At 29.2% G+C, this 6,333-nt stretch overlaps 1 non-coding gene across 1 annotated transcript; it reads left to right on the top strand.

The window, feature by feature from the left end:
- The first annotated feature begins 4,273 nt into the window (after positions 1-4,273).
- On the top strand, positions 4,274-4,402 carry LOC119473411. The gene has a single exon (XR_005202620.1). It is a non-coding gene; the product is annotated as a small nucleolar RNA SNORA3/SNORA45 family (small nucleolar RNA).
- The last annotated feature ends 1,931 nt before the right edge of the window (positions 4,403-6,333 follow it).

Genomic DNA, 6,333 nt, shown 5'->3' with positions numbered 1-6,333 from the left:
TTTAACCATTCATTGATTGATGGGCATTTGGGTTGGTTCCACATTTTTGCAACTGTGAATTGTGCTGCTATATACATGCATGTTCAAGTATATTTTTTATTTTCTCAAACTAATTGCTCTTGAAAATTGATTTTCATGAAAAACTAAAAATTTTAACATAAAATCTCAGCCTGTACCAATGCTTAATATTTGGAAATGTAAATTTTTTTAGAATGTGGTCACTTTGATTTTGTTACTACTCTGTTAATTTTCATAAAGTCTAGTTTTAGGTAATTCTAAAATTTTAACGTATGTTTACACTAATACTTTATTTAATATTGTAATTGATATTTTTTGTATGTGATATATTCCAGCTTTGTCATTTTTAATTTGAATATTCTTGTTCTTTTGATTTGTCTTTTATAAAGTACCTATTGTATTTTAGCCAGACTATGATTTCTACATTAATTTTATTAAAATTAATTATGGGGTTTTGTTTGTTTTATTTTTCCAGTTCAATTTTTATTTTTCTTAAGTTACATTCCAAAACTTGTGGTCAGATTGCTTATTCTGTTGGTTTTCTGGCATAATAATCTTAAAACAGGGTTGGTCTCATTTGGCATACTAAAAATCATTTAGCAAAGCATTAAGTCAATGAATAAAGTTCCAACATAGTTAGAAAGTCACTATTTAATCATAATTCTCATTCCAGTAGTAAAAATATTAATAAAGTTAATGCATTTTTATTTCTAGTAATACATATATATTTTATTTACATATACTGTACATGTTTTTTCAACTAAGAGATTAATTAGAAAATTATAGTCTACATTAATAGACTATAACTACTAACTTGGCAATAACTCCTATATCCTGTGGTTATGAATCTGGTCTCCATCATCTTTATCCTACCCTACTCTCTCTGACAGCTTGTAATACAAGATAGATTCAGCAGCCTGTTTTAATCCTTTGGAATGTTTTTCCAAGCGTAAGTACCAACATCTAAGTCTACCTCCCCAGCAAATTCTGCCCAGTATTTGATTAATTGTTTGTCTCCCAGGTTGATTAGTCAGTCTCTGATACAGGCATGTCTCATATTATCATTTTATTTTTATGGCATCCTAATTATTAATTTTTTTTCCTTTTTTTGTACAACTTATTTTTTATTCATACTGATTGACAAATAATTACCTCAATTAATTTGGTCTTGACATTCTTTCAAGACCTCTATGTACTTCATAAACTTTCAGCAGTATGAAAAATTTATATTGTGAGACCATGGCTAGTATAAAAAGCTTTTATGTGTATGTTTAAATCAAGTAAACAAGGAGAACCATTATTGCTTAGGATATTGAGATGGATTCTGAATTGCAATAGGAAAATATTTCTCTACCTAACAAAAATTAGATTTAAACTTCATTGCTTTATGTATATATTATATGTAGTATACATAGCTATATATACTGTATTGTATATCACATATCAATGTAAAACATATGTATAAAATATACATACTTCACAAATTAGTTCACTACAAAAAATTTGGAAAATATAAAGAAAATATTAATATTTTCAGTACTTGAATCTAATCTTGTTTTAACTCTTAATAGAAGTGTGGTGTTGGGAAAATAATTAATCCCTTATAATATTAAAATGAATATGATACTAGTACATTTCTCATATAACTACTAAGAGGCATACATTTATATTTTTATATTTCTGCACTCAAATAATAATTATTAAAATTTCTTTTTAAAAATTCCTGTCATAAAAATTATATTTTTTATTATATTAGGACAAATTTAAGATCAATTAATTAAGTTCATTTCCCCTTTATATATTTTCTGTTTCTTATTCTTTTTCTTATATATGCTAAGGTCTTTCATAGAATCTATTAATTTATTTGTTATATCAGTTGTTGGCAAAGATTATATCTTTTAAACATATATTGTTTAATAAAAAGTTTAAATATTTTTAAGTATGTGATAATTTATTCTTACATATATATTTATATGTGTGTGTACCCACTTTTATTCCAGCTCTTTCCTTAGATAGAATTAACAGTTAATTTGTTACGTATTTTACATATAACCATAATTTTTTACTGCATTAAATATAAAACATCAATACAGTGATATTGCTAATTAAAATATAAATAATTAAATTTAAGCTAAGTTTGATAATTAATAACTTGGTGCTAAGACCAGTATAGACAAATACGTTAATGAAGGAAAATAGAACCTAAAATGATTTATGGAAGAATAGTCCAAATTTAAAGTAGTATTTTATCAAATAAACAAATAATAAATATATTTTAAAATTACAAAAACATATTTTAAACTTTGGCCATGTAATAGCACAAATTTAATTTCATGACATTCTTTCTTTTCCTTTCTCCATATTCAGTTTCCACATTCAGATTCTTTACTTTTGGGAACAGATTGCAAAATGGAAAAAGGGTAGATGAGATTAAACATGCAGGGCATGTTATAGTCATGTAGTTAATCTTAACAAGCTTTGAATTTGCCATATTGGCAATAGGTAAAAATAGGATGCTTTTAGCTGAGAATGTTTAGGAATATTACTGGTGAAAGATGAAGAATGTTTAATAACTATATCAATTATTGTTAAAATAATTTAAACTACTTTGTGTTTGTTTCCTTGGTTTATTTAAATAGGTTTCTACATTTATTTGTGTGGTATGTATTTCTGTAAGTATTATTTTGCTTTTTATACTCTTGTGTTATACATTAAGGGGAAATATCTACTATCTATCCAATAAAAAGCCACATGATATCCTAGAAAATAACTTGAAATTCAACTCTATACTTTATTCATTATGGCTTTCTATAATAACTATGTCCTACAGAAGTTTCTGTGATAAAAGGAGTGTTCTGTATCTTCCCTGTCCAGTACAGTAGTCACTAGCCCTAAGCACTACTGAACTTTTGTAATGTGGTTAACATGACTGAGGGCCTAAGTTTTAATTGTTTTTATTTTAGTTAATTTTAATTTCAGTGGTCACTTGTAGATTGTTCCATTGTGAAAATATCTATCTGGATTGCTGCAACATTACTTCTACATTTCTTTTTCTTACTGTTCTGATATTTTGTATGCATCATCCCTAATTTGATATTTGGCAAATTCATAACTGTAATCTAGGCATTATAATTATCAATTATAAGGATCACTAATTTCTGTATATACTAGTTAAAAGGAAGCAAGGCACATATACATTGTTATGAAATTACTGGTAATATAGAACAATGTCCTCAATGAACTATTAAGAAATAAGAACAAGCTGCTCAACAGTATAAATAGTAGAATTTTATTTCTTTGAATAATAAGTATTTATGAGCATCTGTGCTTGTGTTTCTGTATTTCTATGTGGTTTCCAATACATTTTAAAGAATTATTTTTAAAAAGGCACCTGTTGTCAGTGTTTGCTGATGGAAAGTTTGTAATAGAACATAATATGATTTCTGCTTCCTGGTATCTTTACTTTGTGTAATGCCCTCCTCTTAAGTGTGGTTGGGACCTGTGACTTGTTTCTAACCAACAGAATGTAATAAAGGTGATGAGATATATGTGACTATATGCCTATGTTACTCTTTATAATAGCACATAAAAGGTCATGTCTGGTTTATCCATTAGCAACTAAACACACCACACTGCAGTGCATTTAGGAAGTTCTCAGTTTATTGAAAGACAATAAATAACAAGTGCTGTTTACTAAATAAATGTCATTTAAAATTTTTAGCTTTTAGCCTTGTGAAGAGACTGTTTTCCTCAATAGCTTTAAAGAATCAAACTGCCATGTTGTTAGCTTTTCTTTGGGATGGACCACATGTCAAAAAACTGAAGACACTATCTAGCCACAGTCAGCAAATAACTGGGCAGGCATGCAGGTGTCCTACAATAAACTATAAGTTGCCATAAGCTATGTGATCTTGGGAACAGATCACAAAATGGACAAAGAGTAGATGAGTCTAAACATGCATGCCGGGCATGCTATAGTCATGTATTTAAGCTTAACACACTTTGAATTTGCCATACTGACAATAGGTCAAAATAGGAGGCTTTTACCTGAGAATGTTTATGAATATTACTAATGAAAGATGAAGATTGCTTAATAACTATATCAAGCAAGAGGGAGAACTACCATCTGCAGAAGTAACAATGAGATAGTTAAGAATCTGAATGTGGAGATTCAATATGGAGAAAGGAAAAGAATCTTATGAAATTAAATTTGTGCTACTATATGCCAGAATAAACATTCAAAACCTAATTTTGAGCCGACACTAGAGTAACATGCTGACACAGCTCCTGTCCTGGAGTGCTAGAGTTCTCGATGTATCTACTGGTCTCGATTCACTGGCAGGAGCAATCAGTGGCTGTGTTAGTACTCAGATCTAAAACATGGCCTACCTAGATCCCAGAAGGTGTGGGTTTGGAGGCATCCTTCCTCATACTCATTAGGGAGCTGTGTATAATAAATTATAAAGTAAATAGGCTAAGAAATTTAAATATGCAAAAGTGAATATATTCTGTACATAACAAGGCAGTAGTCAAGCAAATTATATTTTATCATATGTAACCAAAATAGAATTAGTGTCCATGAAATGTGCTAATAAATATAAAACATTTTTAAGTCTATAACAACTAATTAGCACTCCATAAATGTTATTTCTAATTATCATTATTTTATGACCATATAATGTAAAGAGATTCTTAATGTCATAAGAAAATAATCTAAGAAGCATCAGCTTTATTTAAAAGTGGGCAAATAATACGAATAGCAATTTGCAAAAAGAAAAGCAAAATGTCCAGTAAGCATGTTCCAATCTCATCAGTAATCAGGGAAATACAGATATCATTTACATCTAGTAGAACGGCAAAAATTAAAACAGCTTCATTTTATTTTATTGAGACAGGGTCACGTTCTGTCCCCTAGGCTGGAGTTAAAGGGTGTGACCATAGCTAACTTTAGCTTAGAACTCCATGTGATTCTCTTGCCTCAGCCTCCCAAGTAGCTGGGACTACAGGAACATGCCACTGTGCCTGGCTATCTTTTTTTTAAATTTAATTTTATTTTTTTAAGAGATGGGGATCTCACTATGTTGCCCAGGCTGGTCTTGAACTCCTGGCCTCAAGCAATTCTTCTGGCTCAGCCTTCCAAAGTGCTAAGATTAAAGGGCATGAGCCACCATGCCCAGCAAAACAATTCTTAATAACAGTTGTAGTTCTTAATAAGGTTGAGGGGCAATGGAAATCTTATTAATTACAGGATTTAAAAATAGATTCAACCACGCTCTAAGGTTAGTTGGCAAAAGCTTAGAAAAACTGAAAACTAACATATCTATACTCTACAGATTTTACTACTAGTAGATACTATACACAACTTTAATACATCTGCACAATGTGACATTTATAAGAATATTGTTGCATTTTTCAACATTTAAAAATTAGAATTAATCTAAATATTCTCTAAAATTCAAATGGAAAAATGATGTTCTGTTTATATCGTGACATATCAAAACTAATAAAGTAGAGATATCAGTATCAACAGGAACAAATTTTAAAAATATTTCATGTGAAAAAATTCAGGTGGTATATGCAATGTCATATCATTTATATAAAAATTTAAAATATATAAGCCAATGTTACATATTTGTCAATAAAGAAAATTAATAATAAACATCAAACTCAGGAAAGCAGGTACTCAAGAGATAAAAGGATGGGTGTGTGATCAGAAAAATATATAGAGAGAAGTCTACATAGAAGTTTTCAACTTTTAAAGCTATAATTTATTTAAAATAGAAAAATAAACCTGAATCAAACACATCAAGGGATTAAGATCTGACCACACATACAAAAAGAAATACAGATATTTGTTATATTTTTCTAATATTTAATGTATATGTAAGATATTTCTTAATAATTACAGAAGAAAAGGGTTGATAAATGTAGGAAGATAATATAACTCTAACCTTAACAATTTTTAGATTTATCGTAAGGGAGAACAGAAAAGCAAAGTCAAAGAAGATTGGGAGAATAGGACAATAACTCTGTCATAAACAGGAAAGGGAGATTCAAGAGGAAGAGGTTTTCTGGAGAAATAATACATTCAGTTTGCCAGGAAAAAGTTTCAGGTACTTCAGATATCTAGTGTCAGTAATACATACTAGGGGCTGAATATAGAGACAGATAGGATACAAGATGAAGTTCTGGTAGTTACCAACATAGAAATTATACAATCAGATGAGGGTTAGGGAGTAATTGAAAAGAAGTAAAACTCCTTTGAAAATTATTATTTGCATATAGCAATCCTAAATTGCCAACAAAATTAGGCAT

The sequence above is a fragment of the Cebus imitator genome, unplaced genomic scaffold, assembly GCF_001604975.1.
Source record: "Cebus imitator isolate Cc_AM_T3 unplaced genomic scaffold, Cebus_imitator-1.0 Scaffold156, whole genome shotgun sequence".
NCBI classification, from domain to species: Eukaryota; Metazoa; Chordata; class Mammalia; order Primates; family Cebidae; genus Cebus; species Cebus imitator.
The sequence above is the reverse complement of the archived record's forward strand: the minus strand, read 5'-3'. Positions and strand labels throughout refer to the sequence as shown.